We start from the raw sequence: 27236 nt of genomic DNA on the forward strand, positions 1-27236 counted from the left end.
ACCTATGTACTCTTTATACAGCAAGTGGAGGTTGTAATATAAATCCTATGGCTTTGAAAAGGGATGCTAACACTTCTTAAGTCAATAATGTTCCTGGTTCATGATGTAATTAATTTGGCATTTTCAAGTAAAAACATGTTTCCCCCTAAGTAAAACAGCTTTATGTTGTTGGCAACACACACAAAATGCTGGAGGAACTCAGCATGTCTGGCAGCAACTGTGGAAATGAATAAACAGTCAAAGCTTCAGACCAAGACTTTTCTTCAGGACTGGAAAGGAAGGGGGAAGATACCAGAATTATGTTGCTGATACATTTATGGCTCTATCATACTTTACACTTGTGAAATATTGGCTAAATCATAAGTGTAGTTTAGCCAATGCCATATTCAAGTTTGCGGACAACACTATAGTCATAGGCCAAATCAGAGATGGTGAAGAATCAGTATAAAGGATGGAGATTGAAAATCTGGCTGAGTCTTGCCATAACAATATCTTACTCAATGTCAGCAAGACTAAGAAGCTGATTATTGACTTTAGGAGGAGGAAACCAGAGCCAGTCCTCATCAGATGATCAGTGGTGGAGAGGGTCAGCAGCTTTAAATTTCTCAGTGTTATTATTTTGGAGGACCAGTACTGGGCCTAGCATGTAATATGAAGAAATTACAACAGCACCTCTTCTTCCTTAGGAGTTTGCAGAGATTTGGCATAACATCTAAAACTTTGAATAACTTCTATATATGTGCAGTGGAGAGTATGTTCACTGGCTGCATCACTGCCTGATATGGAAACACAATGCCCTTTAATGGAAAATCCTACAAAAAGTAGTAGATAAGGCCCAGTCCATCATGGGTAAAGCTCTCGCCACCATTGAGCACATCTACTCAAAGTGTTGTCACAGGAAGACAGTATTGATCATAAAAGAACCCCATCACCCAGGACATGCTCTCTTCTCACTGCTGCCATCAGAAAGAAGATACAGGAGCCTCAAGAGTCACACCACCAGGTTCAGGTACAGTTATTACCCCTCAACATCAGGCTCTTGAACCAAAGGAGATAATTTCACTCAGCTTCACTTGCCCCATGATTGAAATGTTCCCACAGCCTACAGACTCACCTTTTTACTGCTTATTTATTTATGATTATTATTTAATCTTTTCTGGATTTGCACAATTTGTTGTTCTTTGCACACTGGTTGAATGCAAGCTCATGAAGTGTTTAATTGATTCCATAATGGTTATTATTCTATTAGGGAGTTATTGAGTATGCCCACAAGAAAATGAATCTCTGCCCTGATGGGTTTACCGTAGAATTTTATAAATGTTTTGCTCCTTCATTAATCCCTTGGTTCTGTAGGGTTTTTGAGGCTTCATTAAAACTTGGTAAACTTCCTGAATCTTTCAATAGAGCGTCAATTTCTCTAATATTAAAGAAGGATAAAGATCCTGCTCAATGTGCATCTTATAGACCAATATCTTTATTAAATGTTGATTCTAAAGTTTTTTCTAAGTTATTAGCAAATAGATTAGAAAAAGTACTTCCTTCTATTATTTCAGAAGACCAAACGGGTTTTATTAAAGGTCATTACTCTTTTTATAATATTCGCACACTGTTAAATATTGTTTATACTCCCTCACAAAATGTTCCTGAGTGTGTTATCTCTTTAGATGCTGAGAGAGCTTTTGATAGAGTAGAAAGGCCTTATTTATTTAAGGTGCTTGAAATGTTTAATTTTAGCTCGAAATTTATATCCTGGATTAAACTGTTATATCATTCTCCTGTGGCCTCAGTCCGTACTAACTCTTTAAGTTCACCTTTTTTCCCTCTTTTTCGAGGTACTCGACAAGGTTGTCCTCTTAGTCCCTTATTATTTGATATTGCATTAGAACCTCTTGCAATTGCCATTCGAGAATCTCCAAATATTACTGGGATAACTCGGGGCTTAAAGTCCCATAAAATATCACTCTATGCTGATGATTTACTTTTATATATTTCTAATCCCCAAAAATTCATCCCGGCTGTTTTAGAGCTACTAGCACAATTTGGTCTTTTTTCAGGTTATAAATTAAATCTTAGTAAGAGTGAACTCTTTCCGATTAATAAACAACTTCCCTTATATTATAAATTTCCATTTAAATTGATTAATAATTATTTTTCATATCTTGGGATTAAAATTACTTGTAAGTACAAAGATTTATTTAAGACTAACTTTTTACCATTAATAGACCATATTATTCAACTTTCATCTAAATGGTTTCCTTTATATTTAACTTTGATTGGTCGTATTAATGCAGTTAAGATGTTTTTTTTGCCAAAATTATTATATATATTTCAGGCATTACCAATCTTTGTTCCAAAATCTTTTTTTGACAAAGTCGATTCTAAAATTTCTTCATTTATTTGGCAGAATAAAAACCCGAGACTGGGTAAAATACATTTGCAGAAAGCTAAGAGAGATGGAGGCTTAGCATTACCTAACTTTAGATTTTATTATTGGGCAATTAATATTCGACATATGAAATTCTGGTTACTTGACCAGGATATACTATCCATTCCTAAATGGGTAGCATTGGAATTACAATCTGTTCAGGGTTTTACACTTGGCTCTATTTTAGGTTCCTCTCTTCCTTTTGATTTGAAACGCCTTAAACAGGTGTCTAACCCGATAGTTAAATATACCTTACGTATTTGGTTTCAATTCAGAAAATTTTTTGATCTTAATCAATTTGGGTTAGCGATTCCTATTTTAGGTAACATATTTTTTCCTCCCTCTTTTACTGATCGTGCTTTTCAAATTTGGAAGACTAAGGGTATTTCACGGTTTTTGGATTTATTTTTAGATGGTTCCCTTATGTCTTTTGAACAATTATCTAATAAATATAACTTATCAAGAATACATTTTTTTAGATATCTACAAGTTAGAAATTTCCTAAGTACTATACTTTCTTCCTTTCCAATGCTTCCTCCTACATACATTTTAGATACTATAATTAACCTTAATCCATGTCAGAAAGGTGCATCGGCTATGATTTATAATATTATTATGAAACTTAGGAAAGCTCCATTTGATAAGATTAGGGTAGATTGGGAACAGGAATTGGGGTTTATCATTTCCGTGGATGACTGGGGGCAGATTTTACAATTAGTCAATACTTCCTCTATCTGTGCTAAACATTCCCTAATTCAATTTAAAGTTGTTCATAGAGCACATATGTCCAAAGATAAGTTAGCGCGCTTTTATTCTCATATTAATCCTTTTTGTGATAGATGTCCAGGGCAGATAGCCTCTTTAACTCATATGTTTTGGTCTTGCCCTACTCTGGAAACTTTTTGGAGAGACATTTTTAATATTATCTCCAAGGTATTGAATATAGATATCTCTCCTCACCCTATTACTGCTATCTTTGGACTACCTAAAATTTCCAGTAATCTTTCCCCTTCAGCCTGTAGAATGATTGCATTTCTTACTTTAATGGCGAAAAGATGTATCTTACAACATTGGAAAGAGCTTAATGCTCCAACTACCTTTTTTTGGTTTTCTCAGACGATATTATGCTTGAATTTGGAGAAAATTAGAAGCAATCTTTATGACTCCTCATTTAAATTTGAACAGACTTGGAGATCTTTTATTCAATATTTTCATTTAATGTAATATATACCCTTCTTGTTTTTTTTTACTGTTTTTAATGGAGGTCGGGATTGAGGACGTGATTTTAAGTTTTTTAACTCTGTTTGGTTTCAAGTTAGCCCATTGCTTTGCTTTGCTTTGCTTTTAGTTAGTTGCACGGTGGGTTTTTTTTGGGGGGGGTTTCCTTTTCTCTATTGATATATATATAAAAATTAGTATACTATTATGTTACCTTGGTATGTTATGTTTAAATTACATTGTTTGTAGTATTTTTTTTGTATTAATATCTTCTGTAATTTTATTATATTCTAACAGTGTATTAGTGTCTATATGGCTTACCTTTTTGTATACTTATTCAATAAAAAGATTTAAAAAGAAAGAAAAGAAAATGAATCTCAGGGGTGTATGTACTTTGATAATAAACTTACTTTCAACTTTGAACTACAGAAGCAATCTGAGCAAAAAGAGGTAATAGGCATAAAATACTAGAATTTAGTGTTCCTAGGTTAAGGAGGCATCTATTACAGACATCATTACCAATTAGAAAGCTAATAAAATGTTAGTCTTCTCTCAGTAGAGCAGAAACACACAGAGACAGAAGTTACATTAAATTGTAATAACACCCTATTGCCTATAAATTGGAATCTATCCCTTTTTAAGGTCAAAGTTATACAGCATTGAAATTGGTCTTCCAGCCCAACTGGCCCCACCTGCCTATATTTGCCGAATGTCTTGTTATCCTTGTGCCTAAGTGTCTTTGAAACATTGTAATTGTACCCAGTTCTGCAGCTTCTTCTGGCAGCTCTTTCCAAGGAGCCAGCACCCTTTGTGTGAAAACATTTCCCCACAGGTTCCACTTAAATCTCTCTCCTCTCACCATAAATCTACATCCTCTGGTTTCAGACTTCCCTGCTCTTGGAAAAGGTCTGTGGCCATCCACCTTATTCTACATCCCTCATCATTTTATAAACCTCAGCTTCCAGTGCTCCAGGGAAAAGAGGCCCAGCCTATTTCCCCTCCCCTTATAAACCAACCCCTCCAAGCTCAGTAACACCCTCATGAATCGTTTCTGCACACTTTCCAGTTTAATGGCATCCTTCCCATAGATCGATGACCCGAACTCAACACTGTACTCCAAGTGTGGCCTCACCAATGTCTTACACAGTTGCAACATGACTTCTCAATTCCTGCACTCAGTGCCCTGACCGGAGGAAAGGATGCAAAATGCCTGCTTCATCAGCCTGTCAACCTGTGCTGCCACTTTCATGGAACTATGTACAGTACTTGTATTGCTACATCTCTACAACACTCACCAGGGCCCTAGCACTTACCGTATAAGCCCTGCTTAAGCTTAGCTGATCAAAATGTAACATCTCCCACTTGTCTGAGTTAAATTCCACCTGCATGAAACATAAAATGCTAATGACATCTGACCTCTTGAAAAAGTTACTGAATTTGGACAAAAAATATGATAAAGGTAGTAGATTGTGGGAATCTAATTCTTCTGGTTGGAGAGTACAGAATAAAAGATATATGTAGAATGAATTATAAGCTATTTGGCCATGATGTTAGAACTACTTTGTCAGCTCTGGCAAGGTTTGCAAGACATTACTTCCTACAAAGCGAAACCCAATAGCATGAATGGCAGTGATGCTTCACTACCAGATGAACTCAGTGCATCCTATGCATGCTTTGAAAGGGAGAATATAACTACAGCTGTGAAGATCCCTGCTGCACCCAGTGACCCTGTGATCTCTGTCTCAGAGGCAGATGTTAGGCTGTCTTTAAAGAGGGTGAACCCCTAGCAAGGCGGAAGGCCCCAACAGGTACCTGGCAAGGCTCTGAAAACTTGTGCCAACCAGCTAGCGGGAGTATTCAAGGACATTTTCAACCTGCTATGGGCAAAAGTTCCCACTTGCTTCAAAAAGGCAACAATTATACCAGTGACTAAGAAGAATAATCTGAGTTGCCTTAATGACTATCGCCCAGTAGCATTCACATCTACAGTAATGAAATGCTTTGAGAGGTTGGTCATGACTAGACTGAACTCCTGCCTCAGCTAGGACCTGGACCCATTGCAATTTGCCTATCGCCTCAATAGGTCAACGGCAGATACAATCTCAATGGCTCTTCACACGACCTTAGAACACCCGGAGAACACAAACACCCACGTCAGGATGCTGTTCATTGACTATAGCTCAGCATTTAGCACCATCATTCCCACAATCCTGATGGACAAGTTACAGAACATGTGTCTCTGAAACTCTCTCTGCAATTGGATCCTCGACTTCCTAACCGGAAGACCACAATCTATGCATATTGGTGATTATATCTTCTTGCCAATGATCAACACTGCTGCACCTCAGGGGTGTGTGCTTAGCCCACTGCTCTACTCTCTCTTTACCCATGAGTTTATGGCTAGGCATAGCTCAAATATCATCTACAAATTTGCTGATGATACAACCATTTTTGGTAGAATCTCAGATGGAGACAAGAGGCCATATAGGAGCAAGATAGGCCAACTAGTGGAGTGGTACCACAGCAACAGCCTTGCACTCAACATCAGTTAGGACAAAAGAGATGATTGTGGACTTTAGGAAGGTAAGACGAAGGAACATATACCAATCCTTATAGAGGGATCAGAAGTGTAGAGAGTGAGCAGTTCCAGGTTCCTGATGTCAAGATCTCTGAGGACCTAAGCTGGTCCCAACATATCGATGTAGTTATAAAGAAGAAAAGACAGCAACTATACTTCATTAGGAGTAAGAAGAGATTTCGTATGTCAACAAAAACACTCAAAAACTTCTATAGGTGTACTGTGGAGACCATTCTGATAGGCTGCATCAATATCTGGTATGGGGGCGGCGGGGGTGGGGGGGGCTACTGCACAGGACCGTAAGAAGCTACAGAAGGTTGTAAGTTTAGTCTGCTCTAAATTGGAATGCCAAACTTTACAATAGTTAGGGTTTTACAAGCAAGCACAAACATGGAAATCTTAGATTTTCTTAGTTAGTCGGACTGCATTCACCATGGAGCATAAACTCACTGCAACTACCCTGCAGTTGTATTGGAGGAGTCTAAAATGTGCAAGATTCACCCTTGTATAGGTTAAACAACTCTATTGGAGTTCTATGGAGGAGAATGGATATCAGGGAAAACAGTACATTTCATGCAATTTACATTTTTATATACTAGAGTTAATTTAAATGTATTTAAATATTTTCTACAAGGTTTTAATTTTACTTTTATATAATATTTTTGATTAACATTACATTCGTTTAAAAAATTTTTGACAGTTCAGCCAGGTGATACAGCTTCAAACCACTTTGGTGGTGGATATTGGAAATTCCTGAGCATTTTAGGTCACCCAGAATGAAGCCAACTTTGGTGAGCAGATTCTTGCATGTGGGTTAACGAATGGAATCAACTACAGATTCAATATATTCTAGTTCATTCTCAGGTATATACATTTGTGCTTTATTTAATTCGAAGTGTACATATGTTTTGTTGATCATCTCGTACTGTTCGATTTACTTAAAGCAAGGAGACAGAAGCTTATTGTGCAACTACAGGTAATGAGGTATGTGGGAGTAATAAAATACCTCCAAATGGTCAAAGTAATAGCACACAGGTAGTGAACCCCCTTTCTGAAATTTAATTCCATTGACTTAAATGGAGCTGAATGTGAGAAGCAAGAGTTCAACACACACACACACACACACACACACACGGTATGTAGTGCAAGATAAGTATATGAATTAAAGGACCAATATCAATTCCATATAATTTCTGAATCAGTTTTATTATCACTGATTTTGTAGACTGTGCAATTTGCTGTTTTGCAGCAGTAGCAGCACAGTACAAAGACATAAAATTACAAATAAATTCAAGGGGGTTGTGAGGGGGAAGTTTTTTTACTCAGAGAGTGGTGGATGTTTGGAATGCGCTGCCTGGTATTGTGGTAGAGGCAAATATCTTTGAGGCTTTTGAGAGACATTTTGGATAGGCTCATGGATATAAGGAAGACGGAGAGATATGGACATGGTATAGCTAGCAATGATTAGTGTTTAGGTGTTTTTGATCTGCTCTTTAGCTGATTTGGAACAATATTGTGGGCTAAATGGCCCGTTTCTGTATTGTACTCTTCTATGTTCTATCTTCCAAATAGCACAAATTAATAACAAAGTTGTGTTAATGGGTTCATGGCCCATTCAGATAGGAACATAGAACATAGAACATAGAATAGTACAGCACATTACAGGCCCTTCGGCCCACACTGTTGTGCCGACCCTCAAACCCTACCTCCCATATAACCCCCCACCTTAAATTCCTCCATATACCTGTCTAGTAGTCTCTTAAACTTCACTAGTGTATCTGCCTCCACCACTGACTCAGGCAGTGCATTCCACGCACTAACCAGTCTCTGAGTAAAAAACCTTCCTCTAATATCCCCCTTGAACTTCCCACCCCTTACCTTAAAGCCATGTCCTCTTGTATTGAGCAGTGGTGCCCTGGGGTAGAGGCGCTGGGTATCCACTCTATCTATTCCTCTTGTTATCTTGTATACCTCTATCATGTCTCCTCTCATCCTCCTTCTCTCCAAAGAGTAAAGCCCTAGCTCCCTTAATCTCTGATCATAATGCATACTCTCTAAACCAGGCAGCATCCTGGTAAATCTCCTCTGTACCTTTTCCAATGCTTCCACATCCTTCCTATAGTAAGGTGAACAGAACTGGACACAGTACTCCAAGTGTGGCCTAACCAGAGTTTTATAGAGCTGCATCATTACATCGCGACTCTTAAACTCTATCCCTCGACTTATGAAAGCTAACATCCCATAAGCTTTCTTAACTACCCTATCTACCTGTGAGGCAACTTTCAGGGATCTGTGGACACGTACCCCCAGATCTCTCTGCTCCTCCACACTACCAAGTATCCTGCCATTTACTTTGTACTCTGCCTTGGAGTTTGTCCTTCCAAAGTGTACCACCTCACACTTCTCCGGGTTCAACTCCATCTGTCACTTCTCAGCCCACTTCTGCATCCTTTCAATGACTCTCCGCAATATTTGACGATCCTCTACACTATCTACAACACCACCAACCTTTGTGCCATCTGCAAACTTGCCAACCCACCCTTCTACCCCCATATCCAGGTCGTTAATAAAAATCACGAAAAGTAGGGGTCCCAGAACAGATCCTTGTGGGACACCACTAGTCACAATCCTCCAATCTGAATGTACTCCCTCCACCACCACCCTCTGCCTTCTGCAGGTAAGCCAATTCTGAATCCACCTGGCCAAACTTCCCTTGATCCCATGCCTTTTGACTTTCTGAATAAGCCTACCGTATGGAACCTTGTCAAATGCCTTACTAAAATCCATATAGATCACATCCACTGCACTACCCTCATCTATATGCCTGGTCACCTCCTCAAAGAACTCTATCAGGGTTGTTAGACACGATCTGCCCTTCACAAAGCCATGCTGACTGTCCCTAATCAGACCATGATTCTCTAAATGCCCATAGATCCCATCTCTAAGAAACTTTTCCAACAGCTTTCCCACCACAGACATAAGGCTCACTGGTCTATAATTATCCGGACTATCCCTACTATCTTTTTTGAACAAGGGAACAACATTCGCCTCCCTCCAATCCTCCGGTACCATTCCCATGGACAACAAGGACATAAAGATCCTAGTCAGAGGCTCAGCAATCTCTTCTCTCGCCTCGTGGAGCAGCCTGGGGAATACTCCGTCAGGCCTCGGGGACTTATCTGTCCTAATGTATTTTAACAACTCCAACACCTCCTCTCCCTTAATATCAACATGCTCCAGAACATCAACCTCACTCATATTGTCCTCACCATCATCAAGTTCCCTCTCATTGGTGAATACCAAAGAGAAGTATTCATTGAGGACCTCGCTCACTTCCACAGCCTCCAGGCACATCTTCCCACCTTTATCTCTAATCGGTCCTACCTTCACTCCTGTCATCCTTTTGTTCTTCACATAATTGAAGAATGCCTTGGGGTTTTCCTTTACCCTACTCGCCATGGCCTTCTCATGCCCCCTTCTTGCTCTTGTCAGCCCCTTCTTAAGTTCCTTTCTTGCTTCCCTATATTCCTCAATAGAACCATCTGATCCTTGCTTCCTAAACCTCATGTATGCTGCCTTCTTCCATCTGCCTAGATTTTCCACCTCATTTGTCACCCATGGTTCCTTCACCCTACCATTTTTTATCTTCCTCACGGGGACAAATTTACCCCTAACATCCTGAAAGAGATCTCTAAACATCGACCTCATGTCCATAGTACATTTCCCTGCAAAAACATCATTCCAATTCATGCCCGCAAGTTCTAGCCTTATAGCCTCATAATTTGCCCTCCCCCAATTAAAAATTTTCCTGTCCTCTCTGATTCTATCCTTTTCCATGATAATGCTAAAGGCCAGGGAGCGGTGGTCATTGTCCCCCAGATGCTCACCCACTGAGAGATCTGTGACCTGACCTGGTTCATTACCTAGTACTAGATCTAGTATGGCATTCCCCCTAGTCGGCCTGTCCACATAATGTGACAGGAATCCGTCCCGGACACACTTAATAAACTCTGCCCCATCTAAACACTTGGAACTAATCAGGTGCCACTCAATACTAGGGAAGTTAAAGTCACCCATGATAACAACCCTGTTATTTTTGCACCTTTCCAAAATCTGCCTCCCAATCTGCTCCTCTGTATCTCTGCTGCTACCAGGGGGCCTATAGAATACCCCCAATAGAGTAACTGCTCCCTTCCTGTTCCTGACTTCCACCCATACTGACTCAAAATTGGATCCTGCTACATTACCCACCCTTTCTGTAGCTGTAATAGTATCCCTGACCAGTAATGCCACCCCTATTCCCATTCCCCCCCCCATCCCTCTTAAAGCACTGAAATTCAGGAATATTGAGAATCCATTCCCGCCCTGGTGCCAGCCAGGTCTCTGTAATGGCCACTACATCATAATTCCATGTATGTATTCAAGCTCTCAGTTCATCACCTTTGTTCCTGATGCTTCTTGCATTAAGTTACACACACTTCAGCCCTTCTACCTTACTACCTTTACACTGTTTATTCTGCTTCTCTTTTCTCAAAACCTCTCTATATGTTAGATCTGGCTTTACTCCATGCATTTCTTTCACTGCTCTATCGCTCTGGGTCCCATCCCCCTTGCAAATTAGTTTAAACCCTCCCGAACCATGCTAGCAAACCTATCTGCAAGGATATTGCTCCCCCTCGACTTCAGGTGCAACCCATCCAATTTGTACAGGTCCCACCTTCCCCAGAAGAGATCCCAATGATCCAAAAATCTAAAACCCTGCTCCCTGCACCAACTCCTCAGCCAGGCATTCAACTGCCATCTCCTCGAATTCTTACCATCTCTATCACGTAGCGCTGGCAGCAATCCTGAGGACGCCCCCCCCTTGAGGTCCTGTTCTTCAGCCTTCTGCCTAGCTCCCGAAATTCACACTTCAGGACCTCATCCCTCTTCCTTATCTGATAGTGGAGGAGAAGTTGTTTTTAAATTATTAAGTGTGGGTCTTCAGGCTCCTCTACCTCCCCCCTGATGGTAGTAGCAAGAAAAGGCAAATCCCGGATGGTGAGAATACTTAGTGATGAATGCTGTCCTCTTGAACTACCACCTCTTGAAGATATCCTCAGTGTGGGAAAGGTTGAGCCCATGATGAAGCTGGCTAAGTTCACAGTCCTTTATAGTCTCTTACACTCCTGTGCATCGCAATCTCCATACCAGGCCATGGTGCAACCAGTCAGAATACTCTTCACTGTACATCTACAGAAATCTGTGAGACACCTTGGTGACATACTGAATCTCCTCAAGTTCCTCACAAAGTAGAGCTACTGGCATGGCTTCTATGGCTTCTTCATGATTACATCAATGTGTTGGGCCAGGATAGATCCTCTGAGATGTCGATACCCAAAAAAACTTGAAATTGTTCAGACGAGGAAATCTGCAGATGCTGGAATTTCAAGCAACACAAATGAAAGTTGCTGGTGAATGCAGCAGGCCAGGCAGCACCTCTAGGAAGAGGTACAGTCAACGTTTCGGAGACAGAGAAAGAATATATATATAAAATAAATAAATAATGGATGGGGTAAGCCCCTCACACCCCATCTGTTATTTATTTATTTATTTATTTATATTCTCTCATTCTCTCTCTCCCTCCCTCCCTCCCCCTCTTTTTCTCCCTCAGTCCCTCTCACTATACTCCTTGCCCATCCTCTGGGCTTCCCCCCTCCCCCGTTCTTTCTCCCTGGGCCTCCCGTCCCATGATCCTCTCATATCTCTTTTGCCTATCACCTGTCCAGCTCTTGGCTCCATCCCTCCCCCTCCTGTCTTCTCCTATCATTTTGGATCTCCCCCTCCCCCTCCCACTTTCAAATCTCTTACTAGCTCTTCTTTCAGTTAGTCCTGCCGAAGGGTGTCCACCCGAAACGTCGACTGTACCGCTTCCTAGAGATGCTGCCTGGCCTGTTAAAATTGTTCACCCATCTTTCCCTTGTTGAAATCCACAATCAATTCTTTGGTCTTGCTGATGTTGAGTACAAATTGTTGTTGCGACATCACTCAACCAGGCAAAGCATCTCACTCCTGTACACCTCACCATATGCACTATATACTAAAGATGTATGTCCTCACAGAATTACCATGGTTGCTGCTTGACTAATATATCAGTTTATAAATTATCTTTCTCATGATGAAATGCCCTCCTTTGATTCGCTGTTTACAATTGCCGAAATATTCTTTTGATCTGAAGTCTTCAACAACATTTGCCTCCTAGACAGAATCTTCATTCTGTCATCGATGGAATACAGACTCTAGGTCTTATACTCTTAGAGTTTCCATTCTAACAATTCATGCTCACTCTACCTCTGTTAAGATGCTCCTAAATCAGAGTTTAGTCTCTGATCCTAATACCTTTCCTTGTCTATGAATATTCTCTTTATCTGGGTGCGCTCCATTAAATTGTCAAAGGACTTCTTCCAAAAGTAAACCCTTTATTTGTATGAGAGGTGATTGATAAGTTCGTGGCCAAAGGTAGATGGAGTCAATTTTAGAAAACCTAGCACATATATTTTTCCTACATTTACACACTTAGTCCAGCAGTCGTGGAGCATACGGATCCTTCTTTGTAGAAGTTGACATCTGGACCTCCAGAAAGTGGTCCACAACAGAGGTGATTGATAACTTCGCGGCCTATGATAGAAGGAGATGAGTTATTAACTTCAAACTTTCTGCATTTTCATTCAAAGAGTTGAACTGCACGTGCATGTAACAAGTGCTGTATAACTTATCTCCTTCTACCTTTGGCCATGAACTTATCAATCACCCCTGCTGTGGACCACCTGGACGTCCAAGACGCTCTCATTACATGCATGTGCAGTTCAACTCTTTGAGTGATAATGCAGAAAGCTTTAAGTTAATAACTCATCTCCTTCTACCTTAGGCCACAAACTTATCAATCACCCCTGCTGTGGACCACTTCTACAAGGATGGGATCCGTATGCTCCACGACCGCTGGACTAAGTGTGTACACGTAGGAGGGGACTATGTTGAAAAATATATGTGCTAGGTTTTCTAAAATTGACTCCTTCTACCTTAGCCACGAACTTATCAATCTCCCCTTGTAAGATGCAACAATGTGTTGGAGGAACTCATCTGGTCATGCAGCATCTATAGGAGGAAAGAAATTGTCAATATTTTGGGTCAAAACCCTGCAGGAATATTCCTCCTCTTTTCATAGGTATTGAGAGGGAGATTGGGAAGGGAAAGGGAGGGTATGACATGAATCTAGCAGGAAAATACCAAGAGTACCCTGTGATCACTGAGGAGAAAGGCATGGTTGCTGAAGAGATAAAAGATATTTGCAGCTTTACAGCACACTATGGTCGATAAATCCCCAGGACCAGATGGAGTACATACTCTGATTTTGTGGGAGGGCTCCGCAGGGATACATGTTCTATTTTAGCCACTGTCAAAGTTCTAGAAGATTGAAGAGTGGCTAAATTGTTCTTTTATTTTAAAAGGGTGGTAAGAAAACAAAACAGATAGAAGAAGGTGAGTGCAAAGATGAGAGACCGCTGATGGCAGGAGATAAGCAAGAACACAAACGTTACCAAAGCTGGATTCAGATATAAAGGATGTGAGAATTTGAGTCAGGGGAAAGATGAGTGACAGATGGATGGACCAGGAAGAGAAAGGGATGAAGATAGGTGAAGAAAGGGGTGGGGTGCATAGGAAGGGGGACAAAGAAAATGAGAGGACCTGATGATGTGAAGGAGCAATAAAAGGGAAAACAACTTCATGAAATTGGATTGTAGATTACGCAAGCAGAATACAATGTGTTGCTCCTACAGTTTGTGTTAAGCTTCATCTTGGCTGTAGAGAAGAGCAAGGATGAACAAGTCAGTGTGAGGATGAGAAAAAGTACTAAAATGGTCTGGAACTGGGAGTTTGGTATGGCTATTGGAGACTGAGTAGAAATATTCTGCAAAATAGTGACAGAATTTGACTGAAGGGGTCTATTTCATAGTGTTTTTGACAACAATTTCATCTGTTCAGATGGATCAGAATCAGATTTATTATCACTGCTCGCCTAAGTCCTCTGTCTTGGTCTGGCAGATGTCAGATTGGCCTTGCGGCTTCCACTTTCACCACACAACTTCATTAATCTTCCAGGCGAAGATCCTTCCTCTCCCAGGCTTGAGGTCTTTGGAGCTTCTGTTGGTATTTCTGTTGCTCTGGGTTCTTACGGGATGGGATTGCTAGCCCAATGTTCAACTCCAGCAGTACAGTGCAATACATTTAAAAATTATTGTAGGTTATAATTAAAAATATGTTGTAAAAGTAGTGCAAAATGAGAGATAAATAGTCAGGTAGTGTTCATGGACCATTCAGAACTAGATACAGTATTACTACTTAAATCAAGGCTAATAGAGAACAAATGAATGAATTGGGTGCTTACACAAAAAAAAAGATTTAAATTCAGAACTCAAAAATCACTGAAGTATTTGAGGTAATGAAAAACCATAAATGAAGCCTTTGTTTTATTCACATGTAATAGAGAAGCCTTTAACTCCAGCTCATACCCACAGATTTAAACAGCAACATAATAACATAAAACTAATGTCAATGCTGCCAACCAATCCACATCGTAATTGCTTTGGTACTAAAATGAACTTGGTTAGAGATGCACCTATTTCAGTTAAAATGAAAAAAAAAAGCCTTCCTTAACTTTTACAATCCAGCCACTAATTAGTACAGAAAATTTAATTTTCTGAATTAAATTAGTTCAAACATGGAAATGATTATAAAGCTCTGACAAAATTTGATTCACAGAATGTGACTTGTATCTTAATGGTAAATTTGAAGCACTTTATTTCTATTTAGTGCAGTTAATTTAAGTAAGGATTTGTGAATACTGCCAAGTCATATGGACATCTTATTGGAAGCACAACGCTAATTATGCCAGAAAACTGCCACAAAGGATTATATTTATATCTAATTTTAGTTTATTGTAAAATATGCTTTGAACACTTCTTATCATTAATACACTTACTTTAGTTTCTATTTCTGTATTCCAGTTTCTCTATTGCAGTGTCGAATTTTCGTTTTACTCAAATTACTATAATTTGCTATCTTTTCAGCTAAAGATCACATACCCCATTTTTCTCCCTTATCTTTTCTCCTCAAGGCTAAAATTTAATTCTACATATAGGCAACACCCCATGAGATGAATCACGAGTTAATTTACATCAATTAGTCCTGTAATAAAACATATGGACATGATAAGTTTTTCATGAATATAACCAAAGAACTAGTGGCAAGCACAAAAGGCCATTTTAGTTCAGTTTAGGAGGAACTCCATGGGTCAGACAGCTTCCATGGAGGCAGGACGGATAGTCAGTGTTTCAGGTCAAGATCCTGCATCAGGATGGGTTTCTACTATAAACATTATCCCTCTACCTCCACAGATGCTACCTGACCTGCTGAGCTCCTCTAGTTGTATAGCATTGATCATGCAAAGACATATGAAGCTATTAATGCTTTACCTGCACAAGTAGATATATATGAGGTACATGAGATTCTACAGTGAACTGTACTGTGTTAACCAGCATATAGACAAAATTGCCCAATTTAGCTTGGATATTTGGACTGGATGTTCTTGCAAATTTACCATTTTTCATTAAATACACCTGAGGGAGAGACTTCCAAAGTTGCAGCTTAATGAGAGTCATTTGGATGGAGTTTCAGATTTGCAGCTCTTTCTGATTTTAATTAGTGAGTTGTCAGTAAAAATTATATTCGAGATTGTTCATTTCTCCCACAAGGTGAGGCGAGAGATTTTGGATGGAGCCACTATTGAATTCAATCATGAGCAGTGGTGAAGGCTTGACATTTGCCTTACTGACAGTGATATTTTAAGGCAAGAACATTGCCCTTTTTGGGCATCATAGCTGCCAAACATCAATTCAGGGTGATTCTTAGATGACCAGAAAATTGTGATCACATCAACCCGGCTCAGTCAATCACATTAAAGAATTTTCACAACAGCCCACCAGAAAGACAGAAGGATCATTTTTAGTCAACCTGTAAATCATTTTACAGAATATTAAACACTTTCACAGCTAATGTAAAAAAAAACAAACACTGTTGGCAAAATGTATTCCCGATCTCAAGGTCATTTACGGTCTGCCATCTCCTTGCTTTCGATTATTAGTTCCTGATACTCACTATATGCTATCTAATGCTCACAATTATAACTTCATTTTGTTTTTTTTATATAATTACCTATACAAGCTCAATAGTTTTTATAGATTTCTGGCAAGCTTACTCTACTCAGGAGTTTCCTTCACTGTTAAGATTTTTATTTATTAGAGCCATAGAAACAGGCTGTTTGGTCCATCCTGGAAATGCCAACAATGGTGCCCACCAAAGTAGTCCCCTTTGCATGCATTTGACCCATATCCTTCTAAGCCTGGGGCTCCCAAACTGGGGTTCATGGACCCGTCAGTTAATGGTAGGGGTTTCTGACATAAAATAGGTTGGGAAACTCTGTTCTAAGCCTTTCTTATCCATGCACGTATTCAAATATCTTTTAAATATTGTAATTGCACCTTTGTCTGGCAACTCATTGCATATACACAGCAGCCTCTGTATGAAGAAATAGACCCTCAGGTTCCTTTTCACATCTCAACTTCAACCAATGCCCTCTAGTTTTTACTTCCTTTTCCCTGGGCTAAAGTACTGTATATGCATTGACCCTGTCCATACCCCTTCATGATTTTATACACCTCTGTAAGGTCACCTCAAGCTCCTGTGTTCCAAGGAATAAAGTCCTAGTCTGTCCAATTCCTTGCCATAACTCAGACTTTGGAGGCCTGGCTGCAGGTCTTCTCTGCACTCTTTTTAGTTTAATGATGTCTTTCCTATAACAGGGTGGTCAAAACTCTACACAGCACTTCCCAACAGGGATATCTTCCCAACATCTTGTACACCTGCAGCAAGACATTCCAGCTCCCAAATTCAGTGCCCTGGCAGTGTGCCTGTCTTCACCAGCCTGTCTACCTGAGCCGCTACTTTCAGAAATCTATGCATTTGCGCTCCTGGGTCTCTCTGTTCCACAACACTCCCCAGGGATCAATCATTCACTACACAAGTTTGACTTCCAAAAATGCATGAGAAGTCAAACTTGTAGAGTGAATAGTTACCTAGATTGAAAGCCATTTACCAATTTGCAACCCAATTACCAAATTGATAAAGATTTTTGTTAATCTTTCCTTTGTTGTTTCCTGTATTCTATTCAGCCTTCTGATCTGTCATCCACCATTGCACAGTCACATACTTTAAATTTTGTTACTAATTTTAACTCCATTGGTTAAGCACAGATGATGTATCGTCCCCTTGAATTTTCTGCTATTGGCAACCTATGGTAATGATCAACAAACCATACAATTATAATCTATATGAGTGAGACTCTTGAAAGCTAACTGTGGCACTATCTGCAACATTACACATGGCTTGAGAAGCAAATGCAGAGGAAATCTACTTCAGTACAGACTGATACTCAAAGTAAGGTAGGCATTGTTAACTCTATACTATGACTATTAAATGCCAAGGCTATTTCAAGAAGTGTGAACATTGGCCTAATTAATATCTCGATACTTGGGGAGTGGAATCAGTGAAATGGGATCCTCAGGAGAATCTCCAGACTATGAGATACACTATTATGCCATATCTATATCATCAACATCTGCTTCTTCTTACTTCTTTCCTGCTGCCGTTCTTCACGCTAAGGCTGACCTCACATTATGTCTAGCATATGAAACATGCAGTAAATGATGATGTGGCGTCTGGTGCTCCTGGAGAGTCCTACAGTGCACTCTTGGAGAGTTGGGACATTGGAACGTCACTTTGAGGATCCCAATGACATGTTCCACTCGGCTCCCATTGGTCTCTTGGCTGTCATTAGACTAGCACTCAGCTGCACAAGTCAGGCCTCAGAACAGGAACCAAAGAGTTGGATGGCTTATTTTCCTGAGAAACAGCAACCAAAAATATGGAAGGAATTATGGACCACCCTAAAATGGCTGATTCATATAATCTCCCAGTAACAATACACTGACCATGAAGAATGACTTTGCCAAGTCCCACACCATGTGAAATTTTGGATGATAGCCTCTGTAATTCATATTGAGATGGGCGGGGGTGGTTAGGGAGTCTAACTCAACACCTAAGTGCAATCCATCACTTTCCAAAGTATCACAAAACTTATAATTCTCTCAAATTCTAGCCCCAAATTCCTACCCAAGAGAAAAACTTTATGCCATTCATTCATTAACAGAATATCAATGATCTTCCTGATTCTTTAGTGGCTTGTGGGTTGAGAAACATGGCACAGATCAGAAGCTCTAGGGGCTTGAAGGGTAAGAAGTTCAAAAATGCAATCTATACACAAGTGCTTGGTTAGATGTTCACACACAATTGGAATCATACAGTATCTCTGCCACATTTGACTCAAAATATGGATGGACAGGTACAGAACAGGATTTCCAGAAGAGCAGGAATACCCTCTGGTTAAATGACATCTTAGAGAACTGGAGATCGAGTGGGCCTCCTTTTATACCATCAAAGGTCAGGTTATGGGAGCATGAAGCCTTCTCCCTCTTCTCTTGAGGAACCCCTGGACATGTGTTGGCTGTTTTAAATTCATGTCCTGTATCTTTGCTTCATGCAGCACCCACAGAAGAGCTATATGGAATCACCCCAGGCAAAGAAGCAATAACTATGTTCCTTGCCCAGAGCTGGTATGTCACAGTGTAATCCATCACACTCCTTATAAAGTCCCAGCATAACAACAGGCCCTTTACCCCAACTGGCCCATGTCAACCAAAGTATAGTTGATGTTTTGGGCCAAAACCCTGCAAAAGGATTCATCAGACATTATCTTCCATGTACAAAACCATGCTGACCATTTCTGATCATGCCATGACTATCCAAGGGAGAATAGATCTTGTCCCTCGGAATATCATCCAGTAATTTCCCTATAAATGAATTTAGGCTCACTGGCCTGAGGTCTCCTCGTCTATTGTTATTACTCTTTTTGAACAATGGAACAACATTAGCCACCCTCCAGTCTTCTGGAACTTTGCCAGTGGCTAAAAATGAAGCAAATATTTCTACTAGGGTCTCTGTGACTTCTTCCCTGTCCTCCCATAAAATCCAGGAATGCAGCTATTCTGCCCTTGGGGATTTGCCCAGACTCTAGTTTCTTAGAAGTTTGCGTAGATTTGGCATGTCACCAAAATCTTTGGCAAACTTCTACAGATATGCACTGGAGAGTATCCTAACTCTGCAAGGATTGGACTTGGACTAGCTGCAGTTTGCCTACCACCATGGACAGAATCTCTCTGGTTCTCCTCTCAGCCTCGGACCATGTGGACAACTACAATACCTATTTAAGCTGCTGCTTATTGATTACAGCTCAGCAATCAACACCATTATCTCCTCAGTACACCTGCTGTGAGTTCCTGAGATCCTGACAGTAATGCCTGCCCTCTGGAGCTTAACTGCTGGTAGGGTCACCAGTAGTGGTAAGTTCAATTGGGGGGGATCCAGACAAAGAGTGATCCAACCAAGACCTCAGCTGTGGAACTGGGTGAAGATGATGGCTTGTCACATCTGCCTGAAGGCAACGGAAGGCTGCATCAGTGAAGGGTCTCCAGTTGTCCTGTAACACCTGCCACTGTACTTGGACCACAATCTGTCAAGGGCAGTGTAGTGACTGCCCATGCATCAGCTTCCCACATTAAACAAAGTCATGCACAGGCATTTTCCATAAACCCTCAGGAGAACACCATACTCATCTCAAGTGATCGCACAACTACTACTACTACTACTATATGGTATGGAACCGGTATGGAACCAGGTTTCCATACTGGTATGGAAACACCAATGCTCAGGAATGGAAAAGGGTACAGAAATTGTTAGATACAGTCCAGCCCATCACAGGCAAGGCCATCTTCACCATTGAATACATTTACATGGAGTGCTGTCACAAGAAAGTAGCATCCATCAGCGACTATAAATATCCAGGCCATGCAGTCTTCTCACTTCTACCATTAAGTAGGAAATACAGAAGCCTTGGGTCCCACACCACTAGATTCAGAAACAGTTATTAACCTGCAACCATCTGGCTCCTGAACCAATGTGGATAACTTCATTCACCATACCTGAACTTTTCTACAACCTGCAGTCTCACTTTCAAGGACTCCTTACAACTCATGTTCTCAGCATTATTTCTATTTGCCCTATTTGTCTTTTGCACATTGATTGTCAGTCTTTGTCTCTTTAGCTATAGTTTTTCATAGAATTCGATTGTATTTCTTTTTATTTATAAACGCCTGCAAGAAAATTAATCTCAAGGTAGTATACGCTAACATATGTACTTCAATAATACATCTACTTTGAACTTTAACCCACTTCTAGGCAGCAAATACTTCCTTCCATGTAATATGCATTTAATCAAAGACCTCAACTCCTTTTATCCTCATTTCTTTGGCATCCATGATCTTCTCCTTAATGAACACTGAGGAGAAACAGACATTAAAATCTCAGCCATCTCCTGCAGTTCCATAAGTAAGTGGCCCTGATGGTCCTTGAGATTTCCTAGTATCTCTCTGGTTGTTGTCGTCGTCATGGTTATCCCTCGAGGCTGAGGATGATGGTCTTCATTCTGAAGAAGTGGCCTATAGAGTGAAGATGCGTGTGCATGTATTTGTTTAACGTGTACTTGATGTTGCACTCCAAGAAGCACACAATACTTCACAAATCAACCAACTGATTCCAATGGCATGGAAACCACGACGATCGGAGCTGATGGATTTGTTGCAGCTTTCATCCGTGTTCACAGCCGTTGAGTTCGAAGTAACTTCATCTGCCTGTTCCACCATTGAGGTCTTGATTAGATTGTTCTTTGTCAGGGACCTCACCCTCGACCTTACCGCCATGGGTGATCCTACCAGGAGCATAGCTCCAGACGCCATTGCTCTCGGGATTACAGGACCACACAAGCTTCTCCACCACGACAAGGTGACAATCCACGGAGAAGTTCTCTCTGGTCACCATTTACTTTTTATATAACTGAAGAACCTCTTGGGATTATCTTTACCTTTGCCCGCCAAAACCATATCATACACTCTTTATGCCCTCCTGGTTTCCCTTTTAATACTGGTCTTGAACTTTTTATATTCATTGAGGGATTCATTCACACCAGAACCTCGATAGCTCTTGTTAGCCACAGTTCCTTGAACGTTGGTATGTCTTCACCTTACTCTAACAGGAACATGCTGTGTCCTTGGACTCTTGATATCACCATTTTAAAAGCTGTCCACTTTCCAACTATTCCATTCCAGTCCACACCAGCTATATCCTGCTTAATCCCCTCAAAGTTGGCCCTGCTCGAGTTCAGCTCCAATGCCATAGCTGATGACACCACTGCTGTTGGCTGAATCAAAGGTGGTGATGAATTGGCATATAGGAGGGAGATTGAAAATCTGGTTCAGGGTGCCATTACAGCAACCCCTTTTTCAATATCAGCATAAACAAAGCTGATTATTGACTACAAGAAGAAGGCACCAGATGTCCACCACATCATTAGGGAATCAAAGGTGGAACGGGTCAGTAACTGTAAATTCCTTGGTGTTACCCTATCGGAGAACCTGTCCTGATACCAGCCCATAAATGCAATTACAAAAAGGACAACAGAGCCTCTACTATCTTAGAAGTTTTCCAGGAATGGAAAAATCTACAGAAAGTGGTAGATACGGCCTAGTACACAGTCAAAGCCCTCCCCATCATGGAGCACATCTACAAGGAGTGCTGCCACAGGTAAGTAGCATCCATCTTCAAGGACCCCCACCAACCAGGCCATGCTCTCTTCTCACTACTACCATTGGGAAGGAGGCCTTTGGTCTCATACCACCAATCACAGTTGACCACTATCCACAGGCTTCATTCACCTCTGCTCTGAACTGATTCTACAACCTATAGACTCATTTTCAAGGACTCTTCACAACTCATGCTCTGTGATATTATATTTTTATTTGTCTTCTTTGAATGTTGGTGTTTGTCTCTGTTTATGTATAATTCTTCATAAATTCTTTTGTATTTGTTTACTTATTTTCCTGTTAATAATAAAATGAATCTCTAGCAGGTATTATGGTAATATATAGATTGCTTGATAATAAATTCTACTCTACCTGGTCTGTCAGGAGCCACAGTTGGGTGCACTTTCCACAGATGTAGTCGCCAGGGACACTGCGAGGTTCCCCACCTTGCAAGAGGAGCATTCTACTACCCTACCATCCTGCCAAGAATAAACAACATCTGCAGTTTCTTCTGTCTCCATATTTGAGAATAGGTTTTCTCAACTTGAATTTTTTTTAAAATGGTAACACTAGAAATGCTCGGCATATCATACAGTTTATACTTAGAGAGAAACGGTTAACTTTCCGGTTGATGACTTGCTTTTTATTTCAGATTCCCAGCACGTGCTGCTTTTTTACTTACTGTTTTTGCTAATTTGACATTTTTATCTGCTCAGAAAGCAAAAAAGCTTTGGGTAGGGGGAAGAGGAAAGAGGAATTAAGGCAAGAAAAATATGGCCTCTGATTTCCTATTTTAAGTGAAATGCACAACCCCAACTTTCCAGCAAGAGTTAGAATGATACTTAGTGGCCACTTATTAGGTGCAGGAGTGGAACCTACCTCCTGTACTTAATGAAGTGGCCAAGGAGTGTATGTTGCTGGTCTTCAGCTGCTGTAGCCCATCCACTTCAAGGTTCAATGTGTTGTACATTCAGAGAAGCTCTTTGGCACTCCACTGTTGTAATGCATTGCTAGTTGAATTACTGTTGCCCTCCTGTCAGCTTGAATCAGTCATGTGACCTCCCTCATTAACAAGGCATTTTTGCCCAATCTGCCACCCATGGAATGTTTTTTTGTTTTTCACACTATTCTCTGTAAACTCCAGAGACTGTTGTGTGTGACAATCCCAGAAGATCAGCAATTTCTAAGATACTTAAACAACTCCATCTGGTACTAACCATCATTCCACAGTCAAAGTCATTTAGACTGTGTTTCTTCCTCACTGTAATGTTTAGTCTGAACAACAACTGAACCTCTTGACCATGTCTACATGTTTTTATGCATTTAGTTGCTGCTACATGATTGGCTGGTTAGACATTTGAATTAACGAACAGGTGTACAGGAATACCAATTAAAGTGGCCACTGAGAACATGCATGTCAAAACTGCTGGAATTTCTTAGTACCTGTAAACTCTCTGAATGAATATTATAGCTGAAGTTTAATGTAATCAAAATCTTTAATAACTTTTTGTCATTTTCCATCACATTTCTGCCTACCTTTCTCATTCAAGGAAAACATTTTCATTTGTTAAAAGAAGTTTGAGAATCTTAAACTAGATGTAGCAATCGTTTGCATCCCACCTAAATCCATTTTGCTGTTTCCAGCAATATTCTACACAATCTATTTTAAAACTAATGCTAGGTTTAAATGAAAGTAACTCTCTGAAAGATGAGATCTGTGTTCATGTTAAAACAGCAAGATATCAGAAGAATTTATCAAATCAATCTTGTCTTTCTAAATATATCCATATTTTTTTTTAGCATTTTTTACACATGGAGAGAAGTTGCCAAAATGTTGTAAGAAAGGATTGTGATATGTTGATTCATGAGACACAGCAATTTACTCACAATAGGAATCAACATTTCTGACCAGTTTTCTCACATACAACTTTTTACTACCTGATAAAATCAGTGGGTGGTTTTTACAATGTAGGTTTGCCCGGGAGATATTATTAATAAATAAAAAGCTCTTAAGGGTATACTAATTTCAGTCTGAATTTGCATCCCATTGCAAAAAAAATCTGCACTGTAACCTTTCCAAATGGACTCCTGACCTTATGATTGATTTTAATTGTGCTGTGGCATAAATACAATCATATCACCTTTGCCAATTAAAATCAGTAACTGTGCACCTACCTGGAACAGTAAGGAGAGCTTTCCTAGATGGTGGAAACTAATATTAAATGAGATATGTGTCTTAAAAAGCCATCAGAAAGTTTTACAAGGGTTTCTAAAAAATATTAGATGAAGACATTTTTAAGTACAATACTGATTTTCAAACTTGGAGGACATATGATCTTTGAACACAAGAGAAATGAGGTAGCAACAATAATATATTAATTTTAGGAACTTTGCCATGGCAGTGGTAGTTAAGTGAATTCCTGCAGTTTCAGTCTCGGAAATGTAATTAATTCAAAAACCACTTATTTAATTAACTCAAATATATAGCAAATCCTCTACAGAATGTTAACTTCATTATGTTATTAAATTTTACACAATCATCATCATGCTGCTTTATTGACCATTCCTTAATTTCCTCATTCACTTTTATCCTTTCTGTCTTAGCTGGTCAACTGTAACCTCCTCCTCCAGCACGGTTTCCCCATGGGCCAGTTACGTGGAATCTTTTTCTTCACTGTCCAATTGTAATTGTAATTCCAACAGCTTCCATTTTCATGTCCACATTATGATCACTGGTCGGCTCCAAAAAGCCATCTTTAGCCCCTTCTCATTGCCTAAATACAGCCATCTCCCTTAGCCTTTCCACTACTTTTGTTTCATTTATCAGTTTTGGAAGAGTCTTAACAGCTAAATGCTAAGAAGCCATCATCAACAACAGAAGCTCTAATCCTTTTCTACCCTTACCACTTTTCTCCTTGGCCAATGCTTCGGAATGAATCAGACAGCTTTCAAATTTAGCAACCAATGCTGGAAATCAAAAATAAAAGCTGAAGATGCTGATAACAGAGTTAATATTTTATTGAGCTAGTTCTGATGAAAGGTCACTGAGCATAAATGTTAGCACTGCCTTCCTCTCCTGACCTCGTAGATATTTCCAGAGTTTGCTGTTGTTACTTCAACATCAGCACTTGTTCACCTCTCCTATGAGCATGTGTTTGCCTGCTTCTATCTCTGTAGCTTGTCTCTCGCTTACGTCTCAACTATTCCATTTTTGAAATCCTCATCAAGGTCTTATCCCCTACCACTTAAACTATTCCAAGTATAGTTGATGAAATCCCCTTCAGCACAATCAATATGTTTTGTTGCATCTAAATTACCCTTGATAAGTTGACACCATTTTCGATATGCCATTCCTGCTTCCTGAGGCTGGTCAATGTTATTCAGTAACACGCACTGAATTTGCTTGGGAGACTTCATTTTTAAAATACTTATATAAAGATAATGTATTGTTAGCTTGTATTGAACAGCTTTCAACACAATCTGGATCTTATTCATTAATCAACTGGTCAATCAACTCGCCAGCTCATTTACTTTCTGAGTCAATCACATAATGATTAAAATCCATCTTATTAACGCATGCCAGTAGAGAATTGAAAAAAGAAAGATTTTCCCTTATTTCGTTTAATTTTTCTTTCTTAATGCATGGCCAAGGTAAACAAAGACAGTCAGCAAACCATTTAAATATGACACCTAGCCAATACTTACCCTATTCCCAACCAATGTTCATACACATTTTTTATTAAAAGCGGTAAAAGAACTCCAGCTGACATGAATTTCTCTAGCTTTAGAGTCCGGAATCAGAAGGTTGAGCATAGTGCGACTAGTGTTCTGAGCTGCGCATGTTTCAATGCAAGAAGTATCGTAGGAAAGCTCAGGCCATGGATCAACACCTGGAATTATGACGTTGTAGCCTTTAGTGAGATTTGGTTGAAGGAGCGGGCAGGATTGGCAGCTCAGTATTCTGGGGTTCCTTTGTTTTAGTTGTGACAGAGTGGGAGGGAATAAAGGAGGAGGGGTGGTGTTACTAGTCAGGAAAAATATCATGCAGTGCTCTGTCAGGGCAGAATGGAGAAATTGTCTAGGGAGGCATTGGATGGAAATGAGAAATAAGAAAGGTATGACCACATTAATGGGGCTATAATACAGACCACCCAACAGTCCTAAGGATTAAAGGAACAAATTTGTCAAAGATCCCAGACTGTTGCAAGAAACACAAGGTTGTGATAGTAAGTGATTATAACTTTCCACATATTGATTTGGAATCCTATACTGCAAAAGGACCAGATGGGATAGAGTTTGTCAAATCTGTTCAGGGAAGTTTCCTTCATCAGCATACAGAAATCCCAACAAGAGAGTGGGTGATACTGCATCTGTTGTTAGAGAAAGAGAGAGGGCAGGTGAGAGAAGTTTGTGTCGGGGAACACCTTGCATCAATTCATTAGTTTCAAAGTAAATATGCAAAAAGACAGATCTGGTCCACAGGTTAAGATTCTAATTTGAAAAAAAGGCTAATTTTTGATGGTATCCAAAATGATAGAAACACAGAAAACCTACAGCACAATACAGGCCCTTCGGCCCACAAAGTTGTGCTGAACATGTCCCTACCTTAGAAATTACTAGGCTTACCTATACCCCTCTGTTTTTCTAAACTCCATGTACCTATCCAAAAGTCTCTTAAAACAGGGGTCCCCAACCTTTTTTGCATCGCGGACCAGTTTAATATTGACAATATGCTTGCAGACCGGCCGACCGGGGGGGTGGGGGGGGCGTTCAAGTAGGGTTAAACTCACCTCAACATGTCTTTTACAGTTAGAGTTGCCAACATTCTCACTCGCAAATAAGGGACAAAAGTAGCAGTCAAATCCCGGGACACTTTACCCCAGGAAAGACCACCATGACCATGAAGCTTTTGCGCGGGCACCTGTGTGCGCATGTGTGCCGTGCGCATAGTCATAGTCATACTTTATTGATCATGGGGGAAATTGGTTTTCATTACAGTTGCACCATAAATAATTAAATAGTAATAAAACCATAAATAATTAAATAGTAATATGTAAATTATGCCAGGAAATAAGTCCAGGACCAGCCTATTGGCTCAGGGTGTCTGACCTTCCAAGGGAGGAGTTGTAAAGTTTGATGGCCACAGGCAGGAATGACTTCCTATGAT

At 40.1% G+C, this 27236-nt stretch overlaps 1 long non-coding RNA gene across 1 annotated transcript in view; it reads right to left on the reverse strand.

The window, feature by feature from the left end:
* LOC134345362 (uncharacterized) overlaps nt 1-27236 on the reverse strand; it is a 62367-nt gene that overhangs the window by 26709 nt on the left and 8422 nt on the right. The window lies entirely within an intron of this gene.

Source organism: Mobula hypostoma, chromosome 4 (assembly GCF_963921235.1).
Source record: "Mobula hypostoma chromosome 4, sMobHyp1.1, whole genome shotgun sequence".
Classification (NCBI taxonomy): domain Eukaryota; kingdom Metazoa; phylum Chordata; class Chondrichthyes; order Myliobatiformes; family Myliobatidae; genus Mobula; species Mobula hypostoma.